This window comes from Alosa alosa, chromosome 10, assembly GCF_017589495.1.
Source record: "Alosa alosa isolate M-15738 ecotype Scorff River chromosome 10, AALO_Geno_1.1, whole genome shotgun sequence".
Lineage (NCBI taxonomy): Eukaryota > Metazoa > Chordata > Actinopteri > Clupeiformes > Clupeidae > Alosa > Alosa alosa.
In genome coordinates, this window is record NC_063198.1 from 28,670,913 (window position 1) to 28,688,931 (window position 18,019).

The 18,019-nt window shown below is 41.1% G+C and overlaps 1 protein-coding gene across 4 annotated transcripts in view; it reads left to right on the top strand.

Moving 5' to 3' along the window:
• The first annotated feature begins 1,405 nt into the window (after positions 1-1,405).
• Positions 1,406-18,019, top strand: part of raly (RALY heterogeneous nuclear ribonucleoprotein) — a 97,888-nt gene continuing 81,274 nt past the window's right edge. For 3 of the 4 annotated variants that reach the window (XM_048255800.1, XM_048255802.1, XM_048255803.1), the window contains exons 1-2: positions 1,406-1,502; positions 7,177-7,255. The gene's annotated coding sequence lies outside the window, so the exon portion shown is untranslated. The remainder of the gene's footprint in view (positions 1,503-7,176; positions 7,256-18,019) is intronic. The other variant, XM_048255801.1, reaches the window with a different exon arrangement.

The window sequence follows — 18,019 nt, forward strand, 5'->3', positions numbered from 1 at the left end:
ATTTGCGCTGTGAATGCTAAGATTATTTTGACAGGCCACAGGCTAAATAAAAATCGCTATTAGTAGGACGCAAAGCAGAATATTGAAAGAAGGGGGCACCAAGGCCACCGTGGCCTGTAAACCTCTGATTTTCAAAGGGGCATCACGGCCAACGCAAGGGGCTAACGTCGTGAAATTTCTACCCTGCACACAACCACACAAATTTCCTTCACGGGATCAAAAGAGTATATATACTTATACATACAGTACACACACATAACTCTCTCTTTCTCTCCCTCTCTCTCTCTCTGTCACCTGATTCAGAATAAAAGTGTCCTAGGAACACGCACATTCAGTCAGTCAGGCAAAGCGTGCCTTTCATATTCTGTAATAGACTCAGTACACATAAGAGGCTGATGCCTTCATTCTATATTCATCTGACGCCATCACAGGCCATGTGGCTTAGTGCATGTTAGTAGGCTACATCATGCTTGACTTGCAGAGACAAGTAAGCCCTTCCAAACTACACCTATACAGTACATGTCTGAAGTGCAAAAACAATAAGTCCTACCATGCTGTACAGTACAAGTCCAACCAAAACACTCCTTTACTCTGAAAATAAAACGCCACGGACAGTTACCTTCTAGTTGTTAGGTGGTCATAGTAAACGTTCTGTTATAAGAAGCCCAGTGACTGGAATGTTGTGGTGGTCAGACTGAGATGGTGAGCTCAGGTACATGATTAGGATTCAGTTAGGATACAGGGGATATTGTAGTGTCAATGACACTGAAACAATAATGAAGGATGTCAAACGGAAAACAACAAGAGAGCTTAAATACTGCTACGTATAAAATAATTTTCGACCTGTAGTCATTTTGGCCTCCTCTGATACCAATAACATCCCATAAAATATAAACATTTCTTAGGCTAGGCTACTTCTAATCCTGATTGACAATTCTGACTGGACTGGGTGATGAGGTTAATCATTACCATGCTGTCAGAGAATAACTGTCAACAATTTCCAGTGTAACTATGCCATGTGCATAGTTATGCATTAAGAGCTGTACAAGTAGGCTAGAATCTTGATGTGTTACAAAGACAAATGTTACTAGTGATTGTAAATTAAATTAGTAGGCCTAAAGGTGATTTTAAACCCTTTACCACAAAGGTGGAACTGTTGAAGTGAATGACATAGAAATATTTTGACATTAGTGCTTGGAAACGAAGTGAGATTCCACTTTAGGATACATTGTACAGCTCTACAATGACAAGTTTGAATTTGAATTTAAAAGGGTAAGGTTTAAGGTCTTTACACTAATCATACATCTTTTAATCAAACCGTTGATTCCAGGTCCAGTCCTCCCCCTTTTGGATGTAATGGTTTGCTCCAGCCCAATAGTACTTGAGTACAGGGCAGGGATATGCCTGTTCATGCGCTGCCGTTTCCGCCGTCTCTTGCGTTCTCCTTCTGTCGCTCTCTTGTTGCTCTTTCAACATTTTTAATCTCTCTCAGATTTTCCCTGGTGAGTAACTTTCCAACCTCTTAATCTTTTCTTCTTTGTATTTTTCTTCTTCTTTTTGTTTATGCCTCCCTCTTTTCTTTTCCCTTTTTCTGCATTTACGTGCCTCACTTCTAACACCGATTTTTAATACATTTTCACAATGACAAATGCTTGATAAGATGTCGCTTCATGAAGATTTTGGTGTGCATATTTTATCCTAGAATTAATGTCAAATGCAAATACACAGCTGAAACACCCATAACCGACACACACAAACACATAGCCTACCGCCAGGATTCACAACGCTCGCGCGCCTGCAGACAAGCGCATAGCAATGCGGTTGATAGAGGACTGCGTTTCCAGCCAGAGCCAGTATTTTTAAGACAACTTAAAACCATAGCGGTATGAGACAACCACGCCACGAGATACCTTTTCAAAAATCGCAACTGCTATCCACTGTTTTTTTTCTCTTTTGGTTTCTCTTTGGTTTTTCGGCATTTGTGGTATTTTGTTTAACGAAAACATTGGAGCTCCATGAATGGTTCCCGACTTGTTAACTCATTTTGTTATGTTTGTCCGTTCTTCTTTTTCTTTTTCTTCTGAACGAATGCCATATTCTGAAACTTACAGAGCGGAATTTTGCGCATTGAATGGAAAATGCGTTCTTTGCGGGACTGCCGGTCTTTCTGGTTGCGCTTTGGACATTTCTCGGCAGAAAACACTGTACTTTTCCTCCGTTGAGAGATTTCAGAGCTTTGCACGCATGTCAAGGGCATCGACCTGATGCCATTAGCCACCCACCTATGTGTAATGAGCGCTTCACAACAAACAAGTCTTTGCCATCTTGTTTTGTTGAAGAGATGTGATGTTGATTAGATTAAACTCAAGTCGTCGGATCTTTACTTGGCATGACAACCCAAAACGTAACTTCCCAGAGACTACCCAGAGAATTACAGTAGTCATACCTTTATGTGAAATTTATCAATTGTCTTTTCCTAACCAGATGATGAAAGGATATAGTATTTGCTCATTTCCCTTTCACTTGAAGTAAATTAATGTTATGCCCATTGTGTTCCTAATCTGCAAGATTGTGACCTTAGAAATGTAAGTTAGTCTGATGAAATAATTTGGACATTTTAGCTTCATTGTTTATTTGTTTGCTCATCTGCTCAAAACTTTTATTGATTGTATCCTCTGTTGACCACATAATGTGTTGTTTCACTGCTAAATAAAATTGGCATATGTATGTAGTGGTGTTGGGATCATGATTATTCATACATCACGATCACGTTATCTATTCTAACAATGTTTGAAATGCTTGAATTTGAGAAAATTGATTTGAGAATGTTGCTTTGCAGGCAACTTGGTATATTGCATGTAAGCATGCTTTGGATAAGGTGCCTAACTGGAAGAGGCTTGGTTAGAGCTTTTATATAAATTGAGCTCGACAGGATCACAGAAATAACATATACTGAAATTTCCCTGTAGTCATCTTGTCAGTGTGGTTTAATGGGGATTTGTATGAGCTACAGTCTGTGATATTAAAATTCCCTTGGTGAAGACTGATAAACCACAGAGAAGTTATTTTAGGCCTATTAATTCAGGATTTGAGTTAATGGAAATGCTATATGTTGTGTGTTCTCCACTTGGTCTGTTCTTAATGGATGACTGTCTGGCCTGGTGCCCCACTGTTGGTTGGATGATATACAAATCATATCCTCATAATCATGTCAGATATTTTATTATGAATAATTGCCATGAGCAATGTTGGATCTAATGCAATGGTGGTGGCTGCTATAGGTGTGCTATACTGTCTGATAGCAAGGATGTCTGGTAGCTGTCTCCTCCATCTTTCATCAAAACATCATGTGTTATTTCCCCATAAATATCACACACACAAACCTTCCCCGTTGAGCTATCGCTGAAAGATTCATCAGGTCATAAAGAATTGATGTTGGACTGAACACTGCCTCGTCAACTGTAACACTAGAGATACCAGGAGGTGATAATTGCACATCTGTGGTTTGTGTGTATTCAGATACTGTGGGAAATGCTGCTGAGTCCATGAAGCCTGTCTCTCGTGTAACGTTTAGTTTCATCTCTGACTGCTGTTTTTGCAGTAGTCATTGCTTTCCCATAAACTGACAAATGATTGCTAGTTGTAGATTGATTGCATCAACATCCATAGTATTTGATGTTGTTTTATGTGTGTTTTGTACTGTTCACCGATGTGCTTTAGAGGTTGTCTCAATGTGCATGACAAGATTTGTGTGTTCCAACCCCAGTCTATCTGTGTTCGCCATGCTGTTTTCAGCTGTCCGTGTCATTATGTCAGGCATTAGCTTTTTAAGGACAGAATGACAGTACTGACTCTCTTTAAGGTCAAATGTCAGTACTGACAGAATGCATACTGTAGACCTGAAAAGCAGACTTCCAAGAAAGCATCTTCTTACTATTTTGCAGAGGTGAGGAGTCACTTACCGGTATATTCTATACAGCTAACAGCTCTTTCAGGCATGCCTGTTTCAGTGTTATGGTTGTATACGACAGGCAGATGTGTCATTGCTATTGGGTGGGCATAGTATTTTTTTGAGACTATATTGCACATACTTCTTTTTCATGGTCAAAGACAGCATAGGCAAGTCATGGAAACCTGACCATTGGATGTCACAATTGAGATGGAATCATGTTGTATCATACAGTAATGTATGAATCACACGTCTCAGTGAGTTTTGGTCATCCTGAGTGTAGAGGCTTTACTTCAAAACGTAGATTGTTGGAAATGTTACAATGCTATATGTATTTGGTGATATTATAGGCAGACTCTCTCTTTTCACTTTCTCTCTCTCTCTCTCTCTCTCTCTCACTCTTTCTCTCTCTCTCTCTCTCTCACTCTTTCTCTCTCTCTCTCTCTCTCTCTCTCTCTCTCACCCTCTTTCTCTCTCTTTCTCTCTCTCTCTCTCTCTCTTTCTCTCTCCCTCTCTCTTCGCCCATCTCTGTCCTGAAGCTCTGCAGGGAATGTAGCCTCTATATGTCTCTTTCTTTTTCTATGATTGCTCTCTTTCTTTTCTTTTCTTTTTCTCTCTCTCTCTCTCTCTCTCTCTCTCTTTGACTTCCCTCCATCCCTCATCTGAAGCTCTGCTGGGCGTGGTATGTAGTGTGGTGGTGGTCCATGCAGGGTGTATGTCTCATATGACACTCAGTCATGCAGATGCTCTCAGCAGACAGACACTTTGACATAACATGGTGTAGCTAGAGCTCAACTTTCATGTTCATCACGTCTTAATCCAGCTCCTGAAATTACCCAAGATTCACCCCTGCAATGGCCCTGGGGCATTTCCATTAGCAGCCAGTGAAAGTGAACGAATTACTCTCTAAGGTCTCACTCTCAGAGAGAGAGAAAAAATGTTCATCACTAGAACAAAGCCTAAGACCAAATTGGAATAAAAAAGTCGAAAGGTCCACAATACAAACTTTGCAGACTGTTTGAGTGAATTAATGGGATGGTTCGGAGTAATTTCACCTAAGGGTCCTTTGCACCATGACCTCGATCCAACCCCAGCGAAGCTTTTTTCCCTTGGTCGAACATTGGTCGAGTTAGCACTATCAGCTGAATGGCTAAATTACCCCACTAATAATGCCCTGAATGGTACCAAACTTCTACAGTAGTACAAATAGGGTCTGGGGTGGGGGTACCATCCCTTTAAGATATTGTGAGTGCACTGCACAAATAACATCCTTGTACAAGCTGGGCATTCTGGGCAATTGCCCTGGGCACCAAACTACCAGGGGCGCCACAGCGTGGCGAGCTATAGGCTACAACATTGAAAACACATTGATTGTCAAATAATGACATAGACGGTTTAAATGCGGGAGCAGTAAGTAATTAATTTTCAGTGATATCGGTTAAATAACAGTCATGAATGAGACGTGCAAAGCATAGTGCTGCGGAAGAAAAGTGCACAGGTTGAAAAACTTTTCACCCGCGTATGGGTAGGTCTACTGATCTTCAGCCTGAATCGTCAGGTTGCTAGCAGTGGAACGTTAGCCTGGCGGGCCATCCTATATTATTGAAATGTATAGTCTGGAATCGAACCATTTACCTCGCTTAATCCAAGGGGCGGGCAGAGAATTGTCTTTCAAACTGCCTAGGCATGCAATAGGCCAGCGTTACGACCATATCCGTATCCGGTCGGCAAAACGGCAAATACATCCTTCTTCGAAAGGAATTACTTAAGTGCATTGTGTTGCTCAACTTTCAAAGAAAAGCACAAGTCCAACTCCTCCAAAGTTGACGCCAACGCCGATTCAAACAACCGCTCTTCGTTAGCCATAGCCACCTTCCTTGTTGTTCACCGTCACAGGACTGTCGTTATCCTGTTAAGCCCGCCTTAAGACTCTCTAACAAAATAGAGCGCAGTGATTGGATGAAGTCCACGGCGTCAGCCAATAGAAATCCCTATGGTTTGATACTAGACGTACAGGCTGAGCAAATTAATTTGCCGCCGCTAGGGTGCGTCTAGATTTCTAGGCTAGTGGAACGTAGCAGAGGGACGACAATGTATACAGGTAAAATTTGAATCTCACCATGTCACCGATTCAGGGGAGCAATGAGCTCATTTCCCCACAACAAGATAGTCCTATCGCGGGGTGATGAGACAGCGACACTCGAAGTGCGTTCCTAATGTCACGTTTAAATGCACACTTAACAGACGGCATCATGTTAAATACTGTAGGTAGTCCGATTTCTGTATAATAGCCTGTAATAATAATATGTTTATGTTACGTGAAACGCCTAATTGCTTAATTGTAGGCTACCATTTTTTCTGTGAGGCCTCGCAATCACAATAGTCCCGCAACATTGTTTTTATTTTTCCTTGCGGTCCAGTAACGCTGGAAAGTAGCAAGTTGAGCTCCCCCACATTGAAACCAGCCCCGATCTGCACGCTGCAGCCAGGGGCTTTTGGGAAGGTAGCACACAGTCGAAAGTGGCACGCAGTCTATAAAAATGAGGGCGACATATTCCTATTTCGCCCAGGGCACAGGATTGCCTTCCGCCGGCCCTGTGTACAAGGTAGTGCACCTAGTCTGCAGAAGCTCCCTTTTGTATCCATGTTGTAATGGAATTGTCCAAGGTTGGTCTTTTCAAACAGGTTTTGTTTTGTTATATTTTGATTCTTCTCATCCTGGCATATTGAACATTCTCTAGCATTCATCTACTTTGCAGGAGTACTGTTGCGTGACAGTGGTGCCAGTCACTGAGATTTCTAGAGAGACTCCTCTCTCATTGGTCAACTCTGCATGGCATTGACCAAGGCTATCTTACTGTAATCCTCATTGCCAGTGCAGCGCTGTAGGGTCCTCTTGTGTCTGTAACATGGTTGATACTCTCCAGAATGCCTGCCGCTCACAGGTATTCATAGACTCTGTTGAAGCTGCTCTGGCTTTCAAAATAAAATTGTTAGCCATTAGCATTCCTCACTGTCTTACTGTTGTCAGTGGTCCTTAGGAGTGCATCCATTCCATTAACGTTGTGTACTTGGTGACATTGCCACTGATAAAGTCTGACCTGTAACTGTCCAGTTAGGGTAGTTAGGACCTGCTGTGTGCTGTGTCCAGTGATCCCCTGCTAATGGAGCTGGACTTATGGTAAGATCATGTCACATGTAGTTATTCACCTTCTTTTAAATTGCAGGATCCCTTGTACTCCTCAGGCTGTGAGCACTGGGACCCAGCACCAATTAACCCAAATCACCGCTGGTCAGAGTAGACAGGTACGTGTAGCTCCGTTTGCCGCCCAGAGCACTGAACACCCTCCACAAACTAGACGCCACCCAAAAAAAGGCCTCATTTTGTTTTCTCTGTCTTCTCTTCTCTTCTCTTCTCTGTCTAGCCTTCTGACTCTCTCTAGCTCTCCGACTAACCCTCTGGCCAGGGCCTTGTCATTTCTTCCATTCAGTCAAAAGGTGACAGATCTGACAATGACAACCAGCCAGCCAATCTGTTTCCCACAGTTGGCGTGCATGGCTGGCACCAGTGTTGCCTGTGTTATGCTCTCCCACTGACATGAATATGAAGGGACCTGGGTGTAGGGATATAGGGATGAACCAGATAAACAAGACATTTTAATGGAAAATATGAGTTTTAGTTCAGTTTATAATATATGTATAAAGAAATGTTCACCTCTTCAAATGAATACATACAGATGTAAGCAAACATGTTATGTTTGTTTCAGCCCTGGCTGATAAGGCATGGGATCCACTAAAATACAGTATGAAGGATTATGATAATATGGATGAGACCACCATAAAGTTCTCTTTATGAGACTGAAATAACAAATGTTTATACCTTATCAGCTAAATGTCACAATCACATTCATTCATTGACACCCTTCAGTAGCCAAGTTTACATGGGCACTTCTATTCCGATTAGAAATCGAATAACAGCTCAATCAGAATAAAGTTTTTCATATAAACACCTCAATCGGAATTAAATTCCTGATCCGATCAGAATTTTAATCGGAATGAAAGAGGTGGTGTAGTCCGCTCCTATTCCGAACACCCATGTATACTTTCATTCGGATTGACTGCTGTATCTTCACAAGGAAGAGTAGGCAACAACAGCTATTCCGATCAAACATTCTAAAGCGCTTGAGAGCACCTGATCAGAATAGAATGTAACCCATGTAAACAGACGGCACAAATTTTCAGTTTAATCATAATGACAAAAAAACTGTCCATGTAAATGTGGCTACTGAGTTTGTATCTTTTTTTTGGAAATTATTTCCTAAACAGTGTAGGACAACATGGCATGGTGTTCTGAATTAACATAGGAGGTCATAGATGCATACATGAAGTAATGTGCATTTTGTCTGGTTTTAATTGGAGAAATCGTGGGCACTTGATGGTTTCCATACCTCCTCTTATTGTCCAAACTCTGTGCACTCTCTGTGTAACCATACAGTATATACTGTACCATTGTATAGATATGTGTATATTTATTTATATACTCTATGGAATGGAATATATGCCCCCATCCCCCATCGTCTTCCTCTCTTTGCTGGACACAAGAAACCAGAACATGTCAGATGAATGTCCACCTTTAGTTGTGAATAACTTTAACAAGTAATGTTTTTGATTTTTGAGGAAACCTCATGATATATCCTCTATACCAACCTTGGTATACCATTACTCCCAGGATTTCCCTGTCCATACAGTGCATAGGATTATTTGCTGTAGCCTTAGGCACCCTCAGCCGACATGTCATTTGATGGTGCTCATTCTGAATTTGCATGTTAGCTGCTTAAGGAGGGTTTGGTTTTCACTAGAGAACCCAGAGACCTGCGCCCTAATCCCTCCTAATTTGAACCCAGTTCGCAGCTCTGCCTCGTAACACTCCTCTTTGGCTCAGCGCGGCTGTATAGTTGAATATTAAATATTTATCACACGCTTTAATCTCCCCGGGTGCATGGACTCAATCGACGGATGGAATGCCAGATCTTAAAAATCAGCACAAAAACCACAAACTCAAACATTCAGAGAACTGCCATCAGGAAAGCAGAAAAGCCTTGAGAGGTTCTTGTTGCTCCTCAGACGTCTTCAAAGAGCTGTGTTTTTTCTAGGGAATATTAGCAAAGCTCCTGTTAAACTGTGATATTTGTATTTTTTCCGGCAGTAAGGTATCACAGTAGATGAAATAATGACACACTCTTGTTTCTGATGGTGCTGCTGGATAGCAGACCGAGTTGGAGAAAGGCACTGGCACTGATTTGTGTATTCACTGGCTCTAATCACTGCTAAGAGAGTAGGCCGTGTGAATTATAGATGCACCTCTGTGAAATTTTTATGAAAATGTTATTCATGCATTCAAATATGTCAAACATCCTAGATACATAAGGCAAGGGGCGATTCGCCGAATCCCACAGCCAAGAGAAGCAAGGACCAAAATAATTGCTCTTTGCATGCAAGTTGGCAGCATTGTAGTTAACCCAACCAAAAAAAAACTCTGAAGGCTTGCAAATGACAGAACCGTCATGAAAATTCTGTAATTAATTGGTATTTATTAAATGTCCTGAAGTGGTCTTCAGTGTCTTTTCCAGACTTTGATTCCTGTATGATGGAGTTTCATTGACAGTATAGATATACTCCCATTGCTAATTTGATAGATAAAGCAAAATTAAGAAGGCATCTCTTTGTCAGTCTACTATAGACCCTTTCAAGAGAGTTTATCAGCATCATAGTTGGCCCTACAAGGCTTCCGTTTTAACATTCCATGTTATCTTAATGCAGAGGAAGTAGATTGGGAACCAAATAGAATGTTCAAGCATTGTTTTTGTTTTTATTGTTGAAAGGGTCTATACAGTCTCTTCTTTCAGGGGCGTCAGTAGTGACATCCAACCCTGTGCAGTTGAACGTAAACAGATTATTACATAATGAATCCTGTCCATTAGTGTTTATATTCTCTCCATATAAATCTGCTCATATCTTGCATAAATACCCTTGCATAAAGCATACTCTGATATGCTTTGAAGATACCTATAGTATTTCTTTGTACACATGGCGTAAATTGATTCCTTGTACAACTCAATTCATTATCTATTTATACTGCTGTAGATCTCTCTCTCTCTCTCTTTCTCGTTCTCTCTTTCTCTGCACTTGCAAAGGTCACAGTTGGAGTTTTTTGGTGGATGGGGTAGATTCAGACCAAAAGCTTTGTTTTTCTCATAATTTGCCTAGAGGTATTCTCCATCTACAAGATGCTGATGGTATGTGACCTTTGGTGTGAGTTATAGTTTAATTTCATGACTTGGCTTCTGCACAGAAGCACTCCATGAAAGAGGCCCAGTAACAAATTATTTTGCAATCAAATATTAATATGCTGCTGTCTTCGGGGACTGGAGGGGCCCTCTGCAGTGTATTATAAAGAAAACAATTTCTTTGGCAATCCGCTATGTTATGGCAGAAAAAGTTTATTAGTTCATTAGAGAGTATTTTTTTTGTCCGTGGGTATGAAACCCTTGGTCTTATATCCTTAGCTTTGAAAATAGCCACTTTTAGAGACCCAAGGCCTGTGCCAAGGAGTGAGAGTGCTTCTTGCGTTCCCTGGAGAGGCCTGAGCTAGATGTTATTCTCCTTAAAATAACAGTACTTAGCTATGAATAAAGCCAATCTGAAAATGGCTGCAGGGGTTCTTTTTTTGGCATTACCTCTCATTCACATGGTGATGCATGTGGTATTACATTTGCAGATCTAGATAGATAGATACTTTATTGATCCCCAAGGGAAAATTCAAGAAAGAGATCTGGTGTGAATATGTAGGCTACTCACATCTAAAATAAATCTTCTGTTTACCCTGAGAAATCTGAGAATTGATCGTATAGGGTTAGGGCCGGGATAATAGGAGCTTGCGATTGGGGGTGCTGGTGGTGGTTGTGATTGAATTTCATTACAGTGAGATTGCCGCCTGCATGTCGCATTTGAAGGTCTGTTCTATTTTTAAGCTGCGATATGAATGTGATCTTCAAAGATGCAGCTGATTAAGTTGTAATTAGGTTGCTATTAAGAATTGAACTCGGTCACTCCCTTATCCAACCTCGCTCAGAGGACGCAGGGAACACACTGTTCATCAACCGCTTGCGCTCATGTCACAGAAAACTTGTTGGAGGAGTCGAGGCCCAGGCCTGAATTGCTGTAGGGAGACGCTCACAGACAGTGTCTCTATAGTTTGTGTGATGAAACACAAGTAGCCATGACGTGTGTGTGTGTATGAGCTTGGCTTATTTATGCATGTGTGTCTGTGTACGTTTGGATTGTTTGTCTTCCTCTGTGCATAAATTTATAATATAATTTTTTGTGGTAGATAATGCTGTTTGTGTGTATGTGTGTATGTGTGTGTGTGTGTGTGTTTGTGTGTGTGTTGCATACGTGTGTGTGTGTGTGTGTGTGACGTGTGTGTGTGTGTGTGTGCATGCATACATTTGTGTGTGTCTGTGTAAGGGGCTGTGCTCTCTTCCTGAGTTTGTACTCATGGTGTACTCGTGAGTCCTTCCTAATGGGACTGAGGCAGGCTGGCAGGCTGGCTGTGTGATAAGTAGGGCTTGCATACGTGTCAGGTTGCATCGCTGGCTCAGGCGTGGCTGCATGGCGGCCCCACTGGGGCAGTCCTGTGCCACATTAATGATGGCCACCGTGCTGCGGGTACAGTGTCACTTCCCATAAGGGCTCAGCCACCACGTGTCACACACTTCCACACACACACACACACACACTCGGCCTCTACTTCTGCTGCGACTCCACAGCATGACCCTGCCTGGACCTACACACACGCACACGCACACACACACACATGCACACACATAGAGTAACAGACAGTAGTGGCCTCAGTAGCTGCCAGTCATGGAGAGCTACCCATCTGGTTAGTCACTGTTGTGTTTATGATATCCGTTGCCATTGTTTCGATTTTTGAACCCATAGAAGTAAAATTATCTTAATTAGAATGTGATACATATCCACTGTTAGGCAGTCTTAAGGTACATCCCCAAATGCCATGCTCGCCTTCATAGCAGAGCCTGCACTACCTTCTGTACTGGAGTTCCTTTTTAGAAAAGCTACCTTACTCGTCCCTGAACCACTGTGGTAGGACGCAAATTTCGCTAAAACAACGACCTACTCGCAGCTGTTCTAGAAAGCGCTGTTGTTCAGTCAAAAAATAGCAAGTTCCATTTTTAATGATGTCATGCTATAAGTGGAGTCCTATACATTTACTTGTATCTATAGAGCTATATCATACATAGTAGTTATTGAAAACGAACAACTAACTTATAACTAGAAATGCAATTCCAAGGAATTACCAGTGCATGAAAATGCTAAAGTTGTGATGTAAAATATCATGTATCATAGTTAAAATAGATAATACAGAGATGGTTACTACGGTGATGCTAGGATAGACATGGTGGCTGCATAGCTTAATAAAAGTTGATAGTTTAAAAGTAGACTGTTTAAAAGCTGAATGTAGATAGTTTAAAAGTTGTTGATAGCCAGTAGATAGTTTAAAAGTTGTTGATAGACAGCTAGTTTAATAGATAGTTTAAAAGTAGACCGTTGAAGGTAAATAGTTTAAAAGTTGTTGACAGACTGGAAGTTTAATGAATGTGTATAGGTAGATATTTGACGATAATTTGACGAAAGTTGGAATGGCTCTATAGTTTGCTAGCAGTTATGCTAAGATTTTTAACTATGCTAACCATGCTACTTAGCTAATGTTTTATAGCAGTGCTAGCAATGCTAACATGCTAACCATGCTACTTAGCTAACGTTTTCTAGCAGTATAATGAATATTGATATTGAAATAGTTTAATGGCTGTGTATAAGTAGATATTTGACGATAACTGAAAGTTGGAATGGCTCTAATGTTTGCTAGCAGTTATGCTAAGATTTTTAACTATGCTAACCATGCTACTTAGCTAATGTTTTATAGTAGTGCTAGCAATGCTAACTATGTTAACCATGCTACTTAGCTAACTTAGCTAAAATTTTCTAGCAGTTTTGCTAAACATGCTAACTATGCTAGCAATGCTAACATGCTAACTATGTTAACCATGTGACTTAGCTAACCTAGATTATCATTTTTAGTAGTAATGCTAACTTTGCTAACTAGCATGCTAACATGCTAACTATACTAACCATGTGACTTAGCTAACCTAGCTAATCATTTTAGTAGTTATGCTAACTATGCTAACTAACATGCTAACTATGTTAACCATGTGATTTAGCTAACCTAGCTAATCATTTTTAGTAGTTATGATAACTATGCTAACTAACATGCTAACAATGTTAACATGCTAACTATGCTAACCATGTTACTTAGTTAACTTAGCTAATCATTTTTAGCAGTTTTGCTAAAAATGCTAACAATGTTAACTATGTTAACATGCTAACTATGCTAACTAGCTACAGTGGGTAGGAGTCATAGTTGATGACAAGTAACAGTTACAATGGCTGAACAGTTAAAAAGTTCAGTAGTTTAAAGGGTTAAATTGTTTAACAGTGAAATGTTGTAGTGAGGACTTTTATTTTGAAACAGTTTTTGGCAGAGGAAGCAGTTGAACAGGATGTGTAGTCTTAATAGGGCCAGTTTGTATGCTTAAAGCCTGAGACTGGCAGTTGATCCAGGTGGCCTGAACACCTGCCATAGGATTCTAATTGCTTAACGGCGGTTTTTCTTTAATAGTTTAAAAAGTATAAAAGTTTCAAAGTTGAAAAGACATAGCAGCTTCGTCCGTTTGAATACCTACGTTACAAAGTTTGAATGAAGTTTCTAAGTTAAACTGTTCAAGAGAAATAGCGTATGGAAAAAGTGGTAAGCGGAATAATAATAAGAAGTTGTTGCCTAGGAAGAACAGTACAGTGCATTTTCATGCACTGTAATGAATGTAAGAAAATGCTAACCACCATCACAATCTCTGTTGTTACACGTCACAACGGAAGTTCGCCTACAACGCTTTCTAGAAACGAACCCCTGAGTAGGATTACCATTGCGACAACACTACATCAGAAGGGTAAAACAAAATAAAACTTAGATAGAAATATAACCTACCAGATTTATTTCAGCATTTTTGTCATCCTTTTGTAAATCTTCCATTCTGCTTAGCTGACATTTTCTTTCTGTTGGATTTGTTTATGTATTTTTGTGGCCTTTGTAATTGCCTTATATTGGGAGTGACAGGAAAGACTCCCTGTCTTGTCTCAATTAAAGGAAAATCAATCTCCTTTTAACGGCTACCGTTGGCCGAGCAGCACCCCATCATGCAGTGGAGCGGCCCATTGTGTCATTTTGTCTGAACCGATTTGATAAAGAAAGGAGTATTACATGCTTTTCCTGAGGATCAAACGAAAGCCTATTATTGGCACTCCCAGGATCAGCAGCCCCAGCTGAGCGAAAGCTAGAGCAGCCCCATCACTGGCTGTAGTGGTCTGCTGTGGCCCAGTTTGGCACAGGCTCTTTCAGCCTCACAGAGTACCCTCCAGCTCAAGCGCATCCGCAGCGCGCATGGAGGGACAAAACTAAGCATGACTGATCCTCGAGTCATTTACAGTGCATTTATGCTTTACGCCGCGGCAGTCAAATCCTTAACTCGCCATACTGTACAAAAGCATGGAGATGTTCCAGGTTTTTTTTTTTTTTTCTAAAGGAGGGGTGGGAGGAGGAGAGGTGTGCTGTCATTGGAAGAATTTCAAATCTCTCTGCCAGTGTTTGTGGTTTTGGCTTTAAAAGTGGCTTTGGTTTGTGGTCTGTGTGATTCTCTAAAAGAGGTGCATATTTACATCCATTCAAAAGGTAAGCGGTAAGAATCCAGTACTGAATGTATGGTGGAGGTGAAGCGGTTTCCAAAACTCAAGGTTAAGTTCAGTTCATGGTTTTGGGATTCTGGTCTGGTGCTCGTTTCAGCACATTGGATTCAGAGTATTTCCACTCATATTATTGGTTTGTCGAAAATGGGTCAGGGAAAATCTTTATTTGAACCATAAGCTATGCTTGCCATGTGTGCCATCAATATGTATAGACTGATGTCTGGTCCTATATATATATATATATATATATATTTATATATAATAGCTCTGGGAAAAATGAAGAGACTACTGCACATTTTTCTTATGTCATTCAAATGAGTTGAAGGTCATATTCAAAATTAAGACACCACTGCAAATTTGAATATGACTGTCAACTCATTTGATGTCAGTCAGCAACCATAGGATGACATCAAATGTGCAGTGGTGCAAAATAATTGCACTGTGATAAAAGGCTAAAACAAAAAAAACAAAAAACATGCTATTTTAAACCACTGACACTGCAGATTCTATAGAAAACCATTAGCATGACTTGCCAACAATTGTTTGGATCGGGTTGCGTTTCACACCCATTTAGCCCTGTGCACAATCTTAGTTCAAACTGGTTAATGGCGTTGTATATGAGGTTAAAGTTGTTGACCCCTCACAGCTGGAGCAACTTCAGTCAGTGTCAGACAAAGTCTGTATTGATCGCTCTGACACGACTTCACTGTATTTGCAAGCTGTCTCTCACTGCAGATATAAGAAAACATAACGGTTCAACCTCAATAAAAGTAGAAGCCCTACTTTATTATTTTTTTCCTTGGCAAGGACATTTGAACAAACAGTGCCAAATCCTGCTGTACACAGTCAAGGATCAGAGCCATGTGCTGGAAAGTACCACATCAAACCAAGGTGGTCAAACCAAACTAGAAGGCTGCACTGAACCCTTAAGTTAGTAGTAGTATAGTCGGTGGGTAGAGTAATGTCCTTTGGTTAGAAAACACCTGCTTCCCTTTGGTACATGAAATAATAGCATATCATCATGTCTGAGTAAAATTAAAACTTTATATGTGCCCCCGCCCTCATACATAAACACACACATACAGATCTTCACAGAGTGAACTCTTCTGCTTTCTAACCATGGTGATGAATGGCAGAAGCCAGGACCAGAGCATAATAGCATCCTTCCTTGCCTGAAACCACTTCATCTGATGGGCAAATCACCACATAATGGGGAAATAATGACTCAATTAACTTCCAATTGGCCTAAAAGCGGAGGGGCAGTGTTCGTGTACGGCTGTGGGGGAAGTTATTCAGCATGTGACGCCAGAGATCTCTCAGCCCTTTTTATCCTTGTTGTCATCATCCGCATAAAAGGACCCAAGGTCCCCATCCACTCCTATGCATCTCTTTCTTGCCAGATTTTTGCTGTAATTACCACAAGGTGAGAAATTGACCTGGGCCTGGGGCTTCTGTTTATCAGCGAAAGGCGAACAAAAAGGCCGAAACTGTGTTGTGTCGCACTTACAGTAATGAAGCCCCTCGGGAGTCTCTCCGAGCTGCTCGTCCAACGGCGAGTTCTTATCTGAGAAAAGACGCTGAAGATGTCTGAGAGCCCACATGTGGAGAAAAGCTTTTCGGAGCCAGGGGAATCTCTAGGAAATGAAGCAAATGCCTGCACACTTAACTGAGCAAATCTGAATCTAGTCTGTGTTTGACTTTTCTTTTTTTTTCTTTTCTTTCTTTCTTTTTTTCATTTTGCGTCATCAAAAATACCGGAGCACAATTCAATAGCAATTTCCATAGTGCTGGATTTGGTTCATAGAAAACGGTTTCTGTGATCGATCGTGAGTAGGCGGAATCTATTTCAGCAGAGTGGCCCAGGTGGTGGCAGTGCTCTTGCCTTTGTCCGACCCTTTGCTGTGACCATCTGCTCAGCGCACCGTCAAAATTTGTGTACAAAGCACACCGGCCGTGCCACTAAACAGGTTGCCACAAACCCAGTGATTGCCTGAGTCTTCCAGTTAGAATTGACCCAGGTACATAAAGGTCTGGGATATGGCTTTAGCACAGTGAAGCATTCAGGCCAGTGTGATCTTACTTAACCCACGTCTGACCTCGTGTCGCTGTCGGCCTATGTGTCTCTGCAGTCTGCAGCGAGGTGCTGATATTGATCTGCGGTGATATTGATCACTGATAATTCAATCCGCTCAGCTGAATTCACATGAGGAGGCTTCTTAGAGAACAGTGAAAGGGGGAAAAAGCAAGTGATCTTTCATTAATAAGTCTAAATCTTTGCAATATTCAGAAGACAGATTTTAAAAGCTGTGATGTGCATCACCTGTGGCCAATTTAACCCAGTGGAAGGGTTAAGATGGCAATAATTATTGCATAGATATTGATGCATGGTACGTCGATGTAAGTGCAAGTCGGTATTATATTGATGGAGTGCCTGAATGAATCGCCAGTTTGCCTGACTGAAGCCCTCATTAGACAACTGTGTAATCAATATTAGCCCATGCTGGTTTGTCTATGAAAATAGATAGGAGAAGCTAATAAAGTTACTGTAGCAACAGTCATTGTGTTCCAAGAATCTGGAAAAATAATGACCTGAAATTCTAGGATTTCCAGGAAAGGATGTGTTGGAATAGGTTTGTGTGTGTTTTGAGGAGGGGGGGATGCAATGGATTTGTCTAAAGCCTACCTGGGTGCTTCTCTCTGGATTTGAGAGAGAACAGCCAAACACCCAAAGGCACAGCACAAGACAGTCCAATAGCGCACCAATGACTGCTTAAATGAGAGCCATTGTTATTGGTCATGGCCTAATCCAAAGCTCTCAATGTAGTCCAAAACATGCATTACAACAGAGGCCACTACTGTGCTTTATCAACAGTTAGCACTGTAGCAAGTATCACTGAATTCTGGTTTAAAACATTTTTCACTGTTCCAACTATCACTGAATTCTGGTTTGGAAGAGCTGTAGGTTGAATAAATACCAAGGTTTTGGTAGGTCCATGACAGCCTCTCTTTCATATATCTTCATGACATGGCCACTACCGGTAAGTTGTCAGTCCAATATATTGTCTACATTTATATTTTTGTCCATATAATAGGGAGAGAAATGCTCCAGTAATGAGCACTCTCTCCCCTCTGCGCTGACCGACCTTGTGTCGCCCCAGCAACCAGAAGGGTTCAGAGGTCAGTCCGGAC